This window comes from Haliotis cracherodii, unplaced genomic scaffold (genome assembly GCF_022045235.1).
Source record: "Haliotis cracherodii isolate W230 unplaced genomic scaffold, xgHalCrac1.p SCAF_16, whole genome shotgun sequence".
Lineage (NCBI taxonomy): Eukaryota > Metazoa > Mollusca > Gastropoda > Lepetellida > Haliotidae > Haliotis > Haliotis cracherodii.
In genome coordinates this window covers 7,292,646-7,310,334 of record NW_027266271.1, presented here as the reverse complement: position 1 = coordinate 7,310,334, position 17,689 = coordinate 7,292,646, and the positions used below count along the sequence as shown (strand labels likewise).

General features: G+C 41.2%; 1 pseudogene; it reads left to right on the top strand.

The window, feature by feature from the left end:
- Positions 1-13,204: 13,204 nt before the first annotated feature.
- On the top strand, positions 13,205-14,971 carry LOC139463356 (uncharacterized; annotated as a pseudogene).
- The last annotated feature ends 2,718 nt before the right edge of the window (positions 14,972-17,689 follow it).

The window sequence follows — 17,689 nt, the reverse complement described above, 5'->3', positions numbered from 1 at the left end:
AGTTGTTCATGGAGATGTGAGGTCGAGTGATGGACCGGCTAGTTGTTCATGGAGATGTGAGGTCGAGTGATGGACCGGATAGTTGTTTATCATAACGTGAGGCCGACTGATGGACCTTCAAGTTGTTCATGGAGATGTGAGGTCGACTGATGGACCTTCTAGTTGTTCATTGAGATGTGAGGCCGCCTGATGGACCTTCTAGTTGTTCATGGAGATGTGAGGCCGACTGATGGACCGTCTTGTTGTTTATCATGATGTTGGGCCGAGTGATGGACCTTCTAGTTGTTCATCCGGGTGTGTGGCCGAGTGGTGGACCTTCTGGTTGTTTATCATAACGTGAGGCCGACTGATGGACCTTCAAGTTGTTCATGGAGATGTGCGGCCGAGTGATGGACCTTCTAGTTGTTCATCAGGATGTGCGGCCGAGTGATGGACCGTCTGGTTGTTTATCATAATGCGAGGGCGAATGGTGGACCGTCTATTTGTTCATCGGCATGCCAGGCCGACTACTGGATCGTCTTGTTGTTTATCATAATGTGAGACCGACTGATGGACCGTATAGACGTTTATTATAACGTGAGGCCGAGTGGTGGACCGTCTAGTTGTTTATCATAATGTGAGACCGACTGATGGACCGTTTAGTTGTTTATCATAATGTAAGGACGACTGATGGATCGTCTAGTTATTTACCTAAATGTGAGACCTAGTGATGGACCGACAGGTTGTTTATTTCAATGTGAGGCCAAGTGGCGTACCCTCTGGTTGTTTTGGGATGTGAGACCGACTGGTGGACCGTGTAGACGTTTATCATAATGTGAGGCCAAGTGGTGGACCGTCTAGTTGTTTATCATAATGTGAGGCCGACGTATGGACCGTCTAGATTTTCATCGGCATGCCAGGCCGACTACTGGATCGTCTGGTTGTTTATCATAATGTGAGGCCGACTGGTGGACCGTTTACTTGTTTATCATAATGTAAGGCCGACGGTTGGATCGTCTAGTTGTTCATCGTAATGTGAGGCCGAGTGGTGGACCGTCTGGTTGTTAATCATAATGTAAGGCCGAGTGGTGGACCGTCTAGTTGTTTATCAAAATGTGAGATCTACTGTTAGACCGTCTCGATGTTTATCATAATATCGATGTTTATCATAATATGAGATCAACTGTTGAATCGTCTAGTTATTTACCTGAATGTGAGGCCGACTGGTGGACCGTCTAGTTGTTTATCATAATGTGAGGCCGAGTGGTGGACAGTCTAGTTGTTTATCATAATGTGAGGCCGAGTGGTGGACAGTCTAGTTGTTTATCATAATGTGAGATCGACTGGTGGATCGTCTACCTGTGTATCACAATGTGAGGCCGACTGTTTATCGTATTGTTAGTTCGACTGGTGGATCGTCTAGTTGTTGCCGACAGGTAGACTATTGTAGTACTGGCGCATACAACATACACTTTATATAGCTTCTTTCTGAGAAACGTGTACCTGTACTACAATCTCGTAAAAAACATGGCCAGTCGTATATTTATTCCGAACCTGGAGATAAAGTTAATTGAACGGCCATAGGAAGCACTTAACATTACTTCAAATAGATAACATTAACATTTAAGGTTTCTCAAAGGTTAATTTGGCGAGCATTCATATCAATATGATAGAAAAGGTCTTCAGCAAAACATGCTTGTTGTAAGAGGCGGCTATGTTTGAAAGAGGCAACTAACGGGATCGGATGGTCAGACTCGCTGACATGGACGTAGATCGATGCTCATGATATCAATCATTGGATTGTTATGTTCAAACGTTTCTACTAATATGATTATTACACCAAAATCACAGTTTGAAACTGACTAAAAGATATGTTGCTGATAAAGGGTCAATTGCTTTTCTAAATCCAAACTTGTGTTATTCAAGCAATTTGGATTCTAAAGTTCATCTATTACTTGTCAAGAAGCTAATAAAGAATGTAAGGACTTATTAATATAAAGCGTTATATGCCGTAAAATAATTATTGTAGTCTTTTCCAAAAGCAGGTCGATCATCTAAGTCGCCACTGGAAACTTGGCCCGGACATCGGACCTGCCCTTCTGGTGGTAATGATGTCCTGTGTGTCTATACTTTGGATGATTATTTGGATCAAAGATCTGATTGATATTAGTGTGTGGTTTACATAAGATGATTATACGTTAGAAATATCCATCACAAACATGCCTCGAAGGAAAGACATTTTATATAATTTCTTCTTTAGATTTGGGGCGGTCGGGTAGCCTAGTGGTTAAAGCGTTCGCACGCCACGCCGAAGACCCGGGTTCGATTCCCGACATGGGTACAACGTGTGAAGCCCATTTCTGGTGTCCCCCGCCGTGATATTGCTGGAATATTGCTAAAAGCGGCGTAAAACCATACTCACTCACTATCTCACTCACTCACTCACTTCTTCAAATTTGGGCTACCGGCGTTTATCCTTTAAATGCTTACACAGTGACGTGTACTGCAGATTTTGTTGTTGCAACTGATATTGATGTTAAAAGCGTTTTTCCAGTTGATTGATATGGAGAGCTTCAAGTGCCTTCTCCCTGCTTCTGCGATTTTTGCCAAGGTCGTCGGGGTGGGGGAGCGAGGTTGTTTGAACTGAATTTGAGTTATTCAGAGTGTTAATATCATAATGGATAACCATACACTCGGGTAATCATCTTATTTAATGCAACATCTAAATTTGCTTTTATTCTGTGGATAACCTCTTCATACTTTGTTGTTGTTGTTGCTTTAAATGTTTAAGAGGTCCCCTTCTGCCTCAGCAACTTCGGCTGACCTGTCTCTCTTTGGGACTCATGTGTGTGAATAGGGTATACATATCTATTGGACGTTTTGGTATTCATAGAATTTCTGTTTTGTATTGATATGATATATATTTTCGTATATTGATATAATTTCATTTTTTCTTTGGTTGCTCTGTTTAAATACGTTCGAGTAGCTGTCTGTCTCTCAGAAATAGAGTTAGTTTTGGCCTTTGCTAGTGCATCTCTTGGCTTTAGGAGATCTATGACAGATAGCGGATCTAACTTCATTTCTTGTTTTAACCGAGCCCGGGCTGGGGCATGGTCTTGACATTCCAACATACATTCTTCCTACTCTTTAGCTATCTATTATATATTATGTATATGCCTAATCATCAGGACCTTGTGAAATTATCAATGTCAGGGAAAACAGTTTCTCAAATCACAGAATCACAGACTGAACAAAAACAACCATGGCCAAATCATAATATGAGACCGACTGTTGGATCGTCTAGTTATTTACCTGAATGTAAGGCCGAGTGGTGGACTGTCTGGTTCTTTATAGTAATGTGAGGCCGAGCGGTGTACCGTCTAGTTGTTTATCATAACTGTACCTTTTGTTCAACAATTATTGCATAAGAAATTGTAATAACTGTTCACCCGAAGAACTTAATCATATTTTGACAAATAGAGATGTCCTGTTTGTCACAATGTCAAATCTTCAAATACAGCCTAAATCGATATCTGTACGTTACGAACTATGTTCTATACCACAGTCATTTCAGCAAAAGGGTTTGAAAGCCTTAAAGTATATTTTATTAAACATGTCTTTTAGTATCAAATGTGATACCTTATAAGACATTCAGCAGGCATATAGCGTGTTTCCGGCCAACCAATGCAGTGACATTCAAAGACGATTACAAGCATTACATTTATATGATGCGTTATATGACAGAATGAAACTGATATTTGCAAAAGGATATGGTGGCTATATTATGTCCGTTGCTTCACGTCTGTTTGTGCCGCCATGTAGCCCTGTGGTCGTACTTTACCAATATTTGTTTAACATGGTACGGCAAGGAATAAGTTTACACCGCATTTAGCACTATTCAAGCAATATGGCGGCGGCGGACGCCAGAGTGAGTAAGTGAGTTTGATTTTACGCCGCTTTTAGCAATATTCCAGCAATATCACGGCGGGGGACACCAGAAATGGGCCTCAGACATTGTACCCATGTAAGCATCGAACCCGGGCCTTCGGCGTAACGAGCGAACGCTTTAACCACTAGGATACCCCACCGCCCCTAGCACTGTTGAAGGTGTTATAGTGTCAATGACTGCACAAGGGTCAATAGCCGGACACATTGATTGGTCCTCAGAACCTGTGGCAATGGTGTTTACGGCCAGGGTGTTAATGGCAAGTAGTTAAAACTGTTCTTGGTTTACCTGTGTTCAAGTACAAGAGCTTACATCCATGGGATGACCTGCTAGTGGTAAACAGCCACCTGCTGACTGTCCTGCAAATGAACCGATAGTAGTTTTGGATGAACGTCGAACATTAAATCAATAAAACAAGAAAAAGTAAGAAAGCATTCACATTGCCGTTTAGAAAGTGGTCAAATGTAAAAAAAACAACTTGTACTTTACTTAGAAAGTGTAATCCTAAATGTAAAATTTGTTTCAAGAAAAGTAATACTTTATTTTTGAAACGCACTGAATACACCAAATGAACAGTATCGAATGTAATTGAAACTACCGGACAAAAAGGTATACACCAATGTTTGGTGGTGGCTAACAATAAACGAAACAAGAAACGGTTTTTCGATGATGATGTATTTGAAACGGGTATAATAGTTATGTTTTAGACCTTCAGTTTGCATTGTTTCGGCAACTGTTTTCAGGCTAGCGAACGTTTTGATAACGTTTGTTATTCTTTGGTAAAATCCAATTTTCAAGTGTATACTTTCTTTGCCCGACATTTAACTTTGGTGATTAACGCCGCAGCCAACGATATTCCAACTATATCACGGCAGCATGTTAATAGTCATGTCTTAATCAGACCAGCGGCTGATATTATGAGCAACATCTCACGCCGCCGGGGCACGATGACACGCAAGTCTGGCTTTACAATCCAGTTCAGACGCCACTTTCCATGCTTGCTACAAACACAGCGTCCCCGGTGACCGGGGCCCAACTAGAACAGCTTGTACCAACTGGACAGCATGCAATGAATCATGATCAGTCGGTGTCCCACAGAAACACTGCCCAAACTGGCATTGGTGTCTCCTATTGCTGATGGTCCGGTATGTTAGTCGTGGTTGTTTTTGTTGTCATAAAAGAATAGATTCAAGTTGCGTTATTGGTGTCTTAATTGGATTGTACCCGACGTATCATTCATACAAAAACGAATAATCTCATCTCTGTCCCTAATACATAGGACCCAGAGAGTATTTTAGGTCTGTAATGAATAGTACCTGGTCATATCGTCCCGAAAAGACCCATTGTGTAACTCAGGTCTGTAAGAAAACGCACGTCATATTGTCCCAAGTAGATCGAGTGTGTTATTTGGACCTGCAATAAATAGTAACGGGTACCCAAACAGACAGTACCCGGTGTGGTATTGATGTCTTAAAACAACAATACCCGCTAACAAGTCCAGCTGTTCAACTGATTCACGTCTCGTGCGGCGCACTTTTGCCAGCATCACCAAATACATATCCATCATTGCTGGCAAAACCATACACCTTGAAGCATATAAGATGAGTTCTCCTATTTGAATAGCAGAAATAGATTGTCATTACTCAGGTAGCTTTCATACAACTCTCGATCAATGTGCGAGTAAATATCTCATGGTCAGCAACAAAGGCGCTGTTCGCGGCTGGGTCTGTGCACTGCTGGGATTTCATTGTGAATGCAGCACGGGGATTGCGTGATAGGCACACACATGTTGACGTCAAATGTCAATTTATCTGATTATCTGTAAATAAACTTTGATTAATTGCTTCTGATACTGACAAGCATATCAATTTCATCCGTGGATCGACACTGCTGAATAAACAGGTTCCGGTTGCCCGATCGTCATGTTGTTAATTATATACTGAAGTCTTTACTTCAACAAATGCATAAAATCCGTTCATGAAGATACAGAAAAGATATTTATTTTACAGCTTATGGTTTATTTCAGCTAGGGGAAATAATTGGTTTTAATAACGTCATCTTCAAGATTATTACATTTATAAAGCAACGTATGTGTGTGTGTGTGTGTGTGTGTGTGTGTGTGTGTGTGTGTGTGTGTGTGTGTGTGTGTGTGTGCGTATGTTTGCGCGCGGAAGACAAGTATCTGAATAGTTTCTAAATGGGGAGAACTTAAAGATAAATAGAATTCAACATCCCCGTTTCATGAGACAAATAATTCGGTAAATCATTGATGCGGACATAAAATCCGCATTTCCGTCACCGCCATACAACTAGATCAAAGACAGTTGTCAGGTGATACAGAAAACACATCATGGACAGAGTTAAGACAAAAGAGCTTGTTGAATGTATGCGTTGTGTAATAACAATGCACACATATGCCCTGAACTAGTTTAACCAAGCCTACTCCAAAGACATTCATAACAGGTTATAGTATCCTTGATCTGGGCTTTGCCGATGCTGCAACACCTACACGGGTGGTATTTCGTGTCGTCTGCAAAAATTGTTCTTTAGCGTGTTTTGATGCATGGTTTGCGCTTATGACATCCCCACTTGCTATTTTTCAATGATTTTACACGTTAACTACCTTGACACAGTGGAGAGACTACGTGAATATGTGCTGATAATGAAATGCACATGTTTTAAGTGTAGTGTTCTGCATACAGCTGACAGCTGAGTTTTTAATCTATAGCATACCAGGGAAGCATCAAAATAAGTTTGTTAACTGGGGGCACGGTTGGCTCAGTCGGCCCAGCGATTCGCTGTCCAGAGTTGAGTCCTTTGGGCACGCCAGAAACCTATGATTGTGGGTTCGAATCCCGATTCGCCCCGATTATGTTTCTAGGTTTGTCAGCACCATACCAGTGCTCGGGGGTTTCACCGAAGTGGTAAACGTCTGAGGCCTGCATCACTTCGGGCTTTCCTCCGACATTAAGCTGACACGCCATGATATAACTGGAATAGCGTTAGAAGCGGCGTTAAACCCAACTCACTCACTCACTCACTCACTCACATTGTTGCAAGACTTGGGGTTTTAATTTTAAAAATACCTGGTCTTGCAGACATAGATGAAAACTTATCTTATCTCCATACAGAGCCAAGAATATCAAATGGTCGGTCCCTTAAGCGTGTATGTTGCCACAAGTTGTTTTCTGCCACTGGTTAAGACTCTGACCTCATGATGAATTAACAATGACGCTATGGATGTCAGTACAGGAGGTGAAGTCTACTGATGCCTACAGTATTTAATTCTTAAATTTAGGCACCAGTGCACACCAGTGCACATCTTCTATTCACTTAACGAATATGTAGCAATTACATGAGTTAACATGCAATATCGATATAACCTCGATGTACACATACTAAATATGCAGGTGTGCCGACCTAGCCTACTGCTTAGAAAAGGTTTTCAACTTTGCACAGGATTGTGGAAACACTAAGGGTTTCTTAACTATGTTAGAGATGTGTACATATAGAGATACAGAGATGGTTTCAAAAGATTCCTAGCTCAGATGTCCTTGTAATTCATGCTAGTCATTACTAGCACCAGAGATGTATATCACATCAGGTATTTTAGATAAAGACTTGATCTGTGTTTTAGCAAAGTTTCACACTCTTTCTTATAGTTTAAACATACAAAAAAAGCTGCGTTATAGTAGAAATAATGCGAAAACAAATATTCATCGGTAGCTGCTATACTGTGACCATTGTGAGGATTAGTTGATGAGGACGAGTACCATTTTGTACTGGTCTGTTAATGTTACAGGCAGAGTTGAAATACATTTATTCTCCAATATTACCATAAGCATCCTTCTCGTAAAAAAATAATTGAACTAATGTCCTCTACAACACATTCAACAATCAAAGGTTTTGCTTTGTAACTGAAGAGAAAAGTGTGTAAATTAGATTTTAAAACAAACAATGACATATATGTATTATGTATTGCGTCACATGTCATGGAATAAGTGTACATCAATTGTGTGAGATCCACAGATAATTAGATATAAATGTATTGTACTCTGGTCCTCGAGGCCTTCAATACTGAAATCAAGAATATTGAATCTTAAGGCAGTCGGTCTCAATTGTCCTCGCATTTTTCACAAAAGTAACTCAGTACTAACAACATTAATTAAACCGAGTCGGTCTCTATTAGTTATTTGAAAGCGCCTTGGATATTATTCGATACAGGTACTTGAAAATTCGGAAGATAGGTTATTTTGTTATTTACTTTAGTTATTTAAGTTTTGGTAGTTTTATGTTTGACGCCGCACTCAGTGATATACCAGCAATATGTCGGCGACCTGTAGATAATCGGGGCTAGGCCAGACAATCCAGTGATAGTCATTGTGAGCATCGATCTACACAGTTGGGATACGCAAGTGAGTCTGACCACCCAATCCCGTGAGTCGACTCTAACGACAAGGGCTGGGATCTTCACGGGTTATGTCAGTAAATCGTAACACCAAAACACATCCCATAGTTTGCACGTGCCGCGCGTCAGTAGTGCCACATACATACATCAAATGTCATTCCTGATTTTGACACTTTCAAGGAAGGTCGCTTAACTCTGTGGACCATTAGTTCCGTCAATCTTATTGAGTCTGCTTATCATACAGTTGTGATTTACTTCATGCCATTCATTGTTTGCATTGTTCAGGGCGTCCCAGTCAACGACAAGAGTATAGGATCGATTGATCCGAAACCAGGCTCTGCGAAATCGGGCATATTAATTGGGCTGCAAATTTTCATCAGGTTAAGGGTCAGACGATTAGAAGTCGTCTACATGCTCGACGGCCACGTGTTGTGCCGCCCCTTACACATCGTCTCTTCAACAACCCATTCTTGCCGTAAAAAGGCCACTATGCTTGTCGTGAGAGGTAACTAGGGGGGTCGGGTGGTCAGGCTTGTTGACTTGGTTGATCCATGTCATCGTATTCCAATTGCGTGGATCGATGCTCATGGTGTAAATCACTGGATTATCTGGTCCAGACTCGATTACATACAGACTGCCGTCATATAGCTGGAATAGTGCTAGTGAGTGAGGCGTTAATAACAAAGAAACAAATCGTCACATTGCCAACAGACTTCAATGGTATACACAAAGTCGAAACTGGGGTAATCGTCGCTCGTCACGTGTCATGTTTTCAGATGAGAATCGATTCACTTTGCACGTCCTTGATAGGTGTGGTCGTTTCTGGCAACTTCGACATGAACGTCAAGCCAATGTCAACCTGAGACCTCAGTTTTGTCGGTGGATCGTCTATGGTGTAGTGTGGCATCACTTAGACTGCCTAAACTCCACTCCACATTGTGCAAGGGACATACCGACACCCTTTGTTGTCCCGTTTGCCAGGCGTGGGTCGACGTTTTGTCTTTCAGGACGACAATGTCAATGCCACCTCAAGCATCACACCATCCATAGAATGCCATGGCCAGCAATGAGAACAGACCTTTCCCCCACTGAGACATGATAGGGGGGCCTGTGCCGACCACGTTGGTTGAACATGACCAGGCGCTGCAAGAGGAGTGGAATAGACTCCCTCAAATAGCCAGTCGGAGACTCATACGCACTGTGCTTTGTCGAGTGAATGAATGTTTGGCCAATCGTGGCGGTATTACGCACCACAGATCAAACAACGTTCACTTTGAAATTTCCAATCTTACTGTACCGTCCTTCAAGATCGTTGGCGGTCAAAACATCTACTGTCATACTTCACTACCGTTTGGTATGTGGTCCCAATTCGTTCATTATTGTCATACAACTATCACTACAAACTAATATCTCTTTTAAGCTATTTTGGAGTATCCCCCAACCTTTCTCCCTGTGACAACAACACAGGAATACCCTTATATAAGAGTTCTAAGTCCAGTACGAGGTCGGATAACACAGTCTTTCGGGGCAGTGACGTGCACCGTCCATTCTGATAACATGAACCAATATTATACTGCTTTGACCTACGCCTTCTCAGCTTCCTGGGGAATTCACAACCCATTATGTCCATGGAACATATGTCATCCTACCTGGTACCCCTTCGCTGCTTTGTGCATAGAAGAAGGATACTTGCTTATTAATACACTGCATGTATCCTGTGTTGCAGTGTGGGGCAGGACTGAAGACCTAGAAACTCTGAAGAGTCCTGTCTCCTTTCCTGCGGCTATCCACCGCCAGCGTTGCTCCACTTCACATACAAAAGGGGTGAGGTAGCTTTGTTGTTAAAGCGTTCTTGTCGATTCCCAACATGGGTACAATGCGCGAAGCCCGTTTCTGGTGTCCCTCGTCGTGATATTGATGGAATAATGCTCAACTTCAGCTTCTTAACGAATACGTGGCATACATGTTTTTGTTGATAAAAACTGTTGATTGCAGGTCTGTAAGATACATTTTGCCGCGGTACGATATATATCTATACGATCTATACCATATTAAGGACGCCACACCATAAACGATACTATACCTATATAACACTGGAGAACTGTCAGAACTACATACTGTCAGAAAAATACAAATTATATCATGTATTTTCATACCATTTAACATGTCCTCCTATATATACTTGTAGTTGTTGCATAGCAACATGTCACATTTTGGTACAAAGTATCGTGGAACACAGAATCTTCGGTGAAACGTTACAGCCTAACTTCACTGCCCAATATGTCTTAATGTATTTCCATAATAGTGTTTCATATCAAATAATCGTATCAGAAACTGAGTTGACATCTTCAGCAAATCGTTATATTAACATTTCCGTAATGTCTTCAGCTAATCTGTCTGTTGTTATTTATAATTTGAAACCGGATATTTGTCTAGGTTTCATAAAAATTCAAGACATGATGTAAAATCTCCAGAGTAATAATATGGGGCACTGGCTCACTGTGTGTCAGACTGACAGATCCTTCAGCGTGGCAGCCAATGGCACACAGACCACAGGTTAATCAGGCTTCTGTCTCCGACACAGATGGGACCTGATGTCTATCTTACCGTCTCACCGACACGCATGGGGAATTATCATGGGAATAGATCAAGGTGCGAGTCCAGATAGGTCAGTATGGAAAGTGTGTCTGATTACATGTCACAAGTTGGCGGACACCTCAACCTGCAGTCTCAAGTTGTCCAGACAACCTCCGTCAGGAGCAGTGAAAACATGTCTTTGAATTGTGTGTTCATTTTCAAACTTCAAAAATGTTTAAGCTCCCCAGTTTCTGGTCTTGCGAATATCACATGCACATGGTGAGATAATGTCCACCGGTTGATAAGTATAACGTTCCCCGTGGTGAAGTGATTAATAAATTATGATTAGCATCACCGTTGGTCACGACATTTTGCTTAAGTAGACCTCGTGCTGCACGCGCATGCCACTTCCACCCTTCGTGCACTATTACATTCATATTATCACTGACGAGTCAGAAACATGTGTTCTCGACAGGCATGGTCAGAACTGTCACAACCTAGATTATGTTTTCAGCCATGCACTCGGGAATTACCGAGGATAAAGAAAAATAAAGCACATATATTCACCGCTCCATGTTTTCAGACAGTGCAGCAGATATTCGGATCATTTTGTTTCAGTATATTTGATATTTCCATAAGGAAGAAAACACTTCAACCAACGCAAAAGGCAGCACTTCAACAGTTAGTGTTCAAACACCAATTCGACGGATAATGTTGTTTTACGCCGCTCTTAGCAATATTCCAGTTTATCGGGGCGGCCTGTAAATAAGCAAGTCCTGGCCACACAGACAGAGGTCAACATCATGAGGACCTGTCCTCGCCTTCGATGTCATGACACACAATGGTCCATTGTAACCACGTGATCCCCTTTAGCCGAATGTCACGACCAGCCGGGGGCACTGGACACCTGTATGCTCCAGAACTCAGCAGCACGTGGGAGGGTGTATGAAAAGTTCCATGGCATTATTTTAAATAGCTTCTTAGTTGGGCGTTGTAAGCGGAATAGGACGGGCGGAAAAAACAACTCATCCACTTTAATTAGAACAATTGACTGACGTGCTTATTTTCAAAGACAAGTGAAAAATCGATGTGCAACTTTTCTTTATTAATCGTTTTGAAGGCAAATTTGTACATGGCATGAGCTTTGAAATAAACGTGAATACTTTCAATGTTGTCTTTTTATCATCGGCATGGCTTAATATCTTCGCCGCATCTTCTACCCGCACGAATTGGAGACTACAATCTTCATTCTTCAGTTGATGTAATGCAAATTTACAGGTATCTATCGTCTTGATCTCCAACACTGCCCAGGAAGAAACGTAACCAGGCAGCTGTTGACCTCGTCCGAGATCTCGTCCAAATTATTTCCTGGTCCGTATTTATAAAGATGGTGAATGGTCAGTTCCTTCACAAATCTCCATCGACAGTGCAGGTAGGCATGTGTGTTAACTAGAGACACTATTAGCTGTTATGTAAATGTCCCAGTACCAATGTCTGGTGTACATATGAAACATGTTGTTCAGGTAACGTATGGTTTGGACTAGATGCACTTACTATTAGTTCAGTGAGTATGTGCGACGAAACTTAAAATTGTGACTTTTATGATTAAAGCATGACTCTTGGCACAATAATAGGTTTTGACTTTGCGGACAATCGTTTTAGAGGTGAAGCCACTTCATTTTCTATTTCAGTCGGCCATGGTGGCCATTTTCAAACATATATTCCACCAGTAGTTATTGTTAGTGAATTTGTTTGTTTGTGTGCTGTATAACGCCGCACACAACAATAGTCCAGCTATATGACGGCGGTTTGTAAATAATGGAGTCTTGACAAGACAATCCTGAGACTGACATTATGAACACCGATCCACGCAATTGGGATACAATGATATGCATCAACAATGTCAGCGAGCCTGACCATCCGATCCCGTTAGTCGCCTCTTACGGCAAGCATAGTCACCTTTTACGGAAAGCATGGGTTGCTGAAGACCTTTTCTATCCCGGATCTTCACGGGACATTAGCTTTTGTAGGCATAGGATTGATAGGGTATTCGTAGCCGTATTCATTAGTGAGTTGGATTTTACTCCGCTATTAGCAATATTCCAGCAGTATCATTGCGGAGGACACCAGCAGTATCATAGGCGGAGGACACTTTAACCACTGTGCTATCATCCCCCAGGTAGTTCTAGTGATCCAAGAAGCCACATGTAAGCTATGCCTGATATGGTTATCCTCGACTTTCGGTGTATTATCATCGACTTTATAGCTTCATATCTCTCCATCACTCCAGAACAATGGCGTCACGACATGTATTTACTGCTATACTTGGACTTTCACTGTTGGTGACGGTGAGAGGTCACGGCCGACTGCTGGTTCCCCCTTCGCGTGCGTCCATGTGGAGACAAGGCTTCAACACCCCCGCGAACTACGACGACAACCAGCTGTTCTGTGGAGGCTTCTTTGTATGTACCACTACCTGTCCTTTAGTTGCTTCACGAATACCAGCTTTGCTTGCTTGCTTGCTTGCTTGCTTAACGCCGCACTCAGCAATGTTCCAGCTATATGATGGCGGTCTGTGGATAATCGGGTCTGGACCAGACAATCCAGTGATTGACATTATGGGCATCGATCTTTGCAAATGGGATACGATGACTCACCTTGTAACAATGTAATGTTTTAATCATAAATATTGTTTTAAAGAATATTCGGGGACAATTTATTTGTTTCAATAATATCCCAAGCCATGTATCATATGAAACGAAGAACTAGAAGAAGTTCTTGAAAGCATAGTTTAACATTTATTAACGATCATTGATTTCAATTTCTGAATTTCATTATGAATACGTTACTTTCCAAACAAAATCAAATGATTTAATTTTCATAAAATTACAAAAAGGATACGATTTCTAGTTTGCTGGTATATATATATATCTTCACATCAATAACTACATGTCGAATGTATACCTTCAGAATCAACAGAGCCATGGCGGTAAATGTGGCGTGTGTGGCGATCCCTGGCAGGGACCACGTGACCACGAGGCAGGATGAAAGTACGCCACGGGAACAATAGGCCGAACGTATTTTCAAGGCCAAAAAGTCACCGTTACCGTGGAGATAACAGCCAATCATCTTGGCTGGTTTGAGTTCCGCCTGTGTCCTGTAAATGACGTGAAGGTCAGGGCCACACAGGAATGATTAGATCGACATCCACTGGAGCTGGCAGATGGGACGGGAGCGAGATACAAAATTGGTTCAGAAAGTAAACAATATAACGTTGACGTCATCCTGCCTTCTGATGTCACCTGCAGCAAGTGTGTCTTGCAGTGGAGGTACCACACAGGTACGATATGGGAACATTTACTAAAATGCATTTTTGACAATGTTAACATTTGGAAAAAAAAACCTGTTGCCAATTTATACCTGTGACATATAGAAACTTACATTGTAGACATGTGGCCATTTACATTGACGACAAGTGAACTTTTACATTATAGACACATATATTTACACATTGACGACATATATCCATTTTCATTGTAGACATGTAGATATTTACACCGTAGGCATGTGGATATTTACACTGAAGGTATGTAGATATTCACATTGTGACATGTGGATATTTACACTGAAGACGTGGACATTTACACCGTAGGCATGTAGGCGATGAATCACATCGGTTGAGTGGTTGTTGTTACTGTTTAATAAAACATATTGATATTGGTTATGACGTCTTACAAATACCATTTCAGTCATGGTTCTCTTTTACATCCAATATTGCAGGAAACGGCTGGGGTAGTGACCCTGACGGCACAGCATGTACTGGGTGTGGCCCGCAGGAGGAGTTCTAGGGCTGCTCAGACATTGCCATTCTGCCCAGTGACGAGGCGACCACAACACCCCCACCTTTTACCTTCACGCCCAAACCAACCACATCAACGGAGCAACCTGGTACTTGTGCAGCACGTGCAGTGACAGCAGACGACATTGTCAGTAGCACGTGGTGTTCGACCAAGTGTGTAAGTGGGCGTTGCAAGCAGGTGCTCTTGTGTGTCGACACATGAACGATGAATGTGGCAGTCAGCAGAATCTAGGAATTCCTTCCAATTTGGGAGAAAATCAACGTTTTCTGATTTGGTTTTTGAAGGTAGATGGAAACCTGTCAGTTGCATTTGGAGAAACAAACTGAATCCAGATGTTTTGTATCCAAAATTGCAATGAGATCGTAGAATTCAGATAATTTATTTTCATCATCGTTTGTGTTCTTTCTGTCAAGCCATGTACGTTTTTGTATTACACAAGACAAACTCCAATATTAGTTTGAAATAAACCTGAAAACTAATCACATCCAATTTGTTCTTTTTACAAAACTTTGGTCACATCTGTGAGCCTGATTAATATAATAGAGCGTAGCCTTGAGGTAAGAACGCATGTGCTCCTCACGCTGCCGACCCCGACTGGATCCTGGCATGGGTACAATGCGTGAAGCTTATGCTTGGTATCTCCTGCCATGATGGAGGCTAGAATGTTGTTGAAAGCGACCCCAAAAAACGTATGTTACTCACTCACTTGATGTTGGTGGCCTTGGGGATTTGTGAACATTACTCCCTAAAAATAGATACCTAGTTGATGACTTCGTACTTATTAACAACCGAGTTAACTGGATGTTTGCATGAATTTCATTTGAAGACGTGCACGTGCAATTAGTTACACCTGCCGCGTATCGCGTGACAGCACGTGAACTAGCCGAGAGCCGCCATGGCGGTCCAACAGTCATGTCTTTACTTTAGGATTCCATCGTGGCTTTTGGCTAAACGTGAATAGGTGTTTGGATTTGTTCATATCCATAGTTTCAAGAACGATACTGACTTCTGATCTTGGGTCGTTATTATTGTGCGAATGAATGCATCCTCAAGGCGTTTTCACCAATACGCCAGTGTAAATCTGACTGGATAGAGCCCAGTGACGTCATTCAGTGACGTAGCCAGCCGGGGGTGGGTGGGGTGGGGTGATGGGGGGTTTGGGTATGAAAATACAAGTTGGGGAGTTGGGGACAAGTGATACTTGTTCAAATATTTGCCCCCCCCCCGCCTCTACCTCCCCTGTCAAAGTAAGTTAACTACGGCCTTGTCATTGCAGATCGTTGATCATGCTATCAACCGTTGGTTATGAATTCCAGACACTTACAGAGTGCTATGTAAGTTTGGTGACGTTGTTGTAAATCAACATTCACCATGTGTTTCATTGGTTAAGCTTAATATAGCAACAGCAGTAGCGTCAGACTCAATCAGATATGGTGCACTATTTTTTATGTTCTGTTTTCGCAAAACATTAAAGTGATTGGGCAATCGAGTTTTATTTTTATACTTCTTGTGATCGATCTACGCCATTGTTATACCATGACATGCATCAACCTATTCATTGAACCTGGCCACTCAATCTATTTAGTACCCTCTTGTGACAAGAATGGTCGCTGAAGACGAATTCTAACCCGGATCTTTGCGGGTCTTATGTTGTAGTATGTATTTAGATATACCACGTGTATGTTTAGATGTACCACATGTATGTTTAGGTATACCACTTGTATGTTTAGATGTACCACATGTATGTTTAAATATACCACTTGTATGTTTAAATATACCACTTGTATGTTTAGATGTACCACATGTATGTTTAGATGTACCACATGTATGCTTAGATGTACCACATGTATGTTTAAATATACTACTTGTATGTTTAAATATACCACATGTATGTTTAGATGTACCACATTTATGTTTAGATGTACCACTTGTATGTTTAGATGTACCACTTGTATGCTTAGATGTACCACATGTATGTTTAGATGTACCACGTGTATGTTTAAATATACCACTTGTATGTTTAGATGTACCACTTGTATGTTTAGATGTACCACATGTATGTTTAGATGTTCCACTTGTATGTTTATATGTACCACATGTGTGTTTAGATGTGCCATGTGTGTTTAGATGTACAATGTGTATGTTTAAATACACCACTTGTATGTTTAGATGTACCACATATATGTTTAGATGTACCACTTGTATGTTTAGATGTACCACGTGTATGTTTAGATGTACCACATGTATGCTTAGATGTACCACATGTTTGTTTAAATATACTACTTGTATGTTTAAATATACCACATGTATGTTTAGATGTACCACATTTATGTTTAGATGTACCACATGTATGTTTAGATGTACCACTTGTATGTTTAAATATACCACATGTATGTTTAGATGTACCACGTGTATGTTCAGATGTACCACATGTATGTTTAAATATACCACTTGTATGTTTAAATATACCACATGTATGTTTAGATGTACCACATGTATGTTTAGATGTACCACGTGTATGTTTAGATGTACCACTTGTATGTTTAGATGTACCACTTGTATGTTTAGATGTACCACGTGTATGTTTAGATATACCACTTGTATGTTTAAATATACCACATGTATGTTTAGATGTACCACTTGTATGTTTAAATATACCACATGTATGTTTAGATGTACCACGTGTATGTTTAGATGTACCACATGTATGTTTAAATATACCACTTGTATGTTTAAATATACCACATGTATGTTTAGATGTACCACATGTATGTTTAGATGTACCACATGTATGTTTAGATGTACCACATGTATGTTTAGATGTACCACTTGTATGTTTAGATGTACCACATGTGTGTTTAGATGTGCCATGTGTGTTTAGATGTACCATGTGTATGTTTAAATATACCACTTGTATGT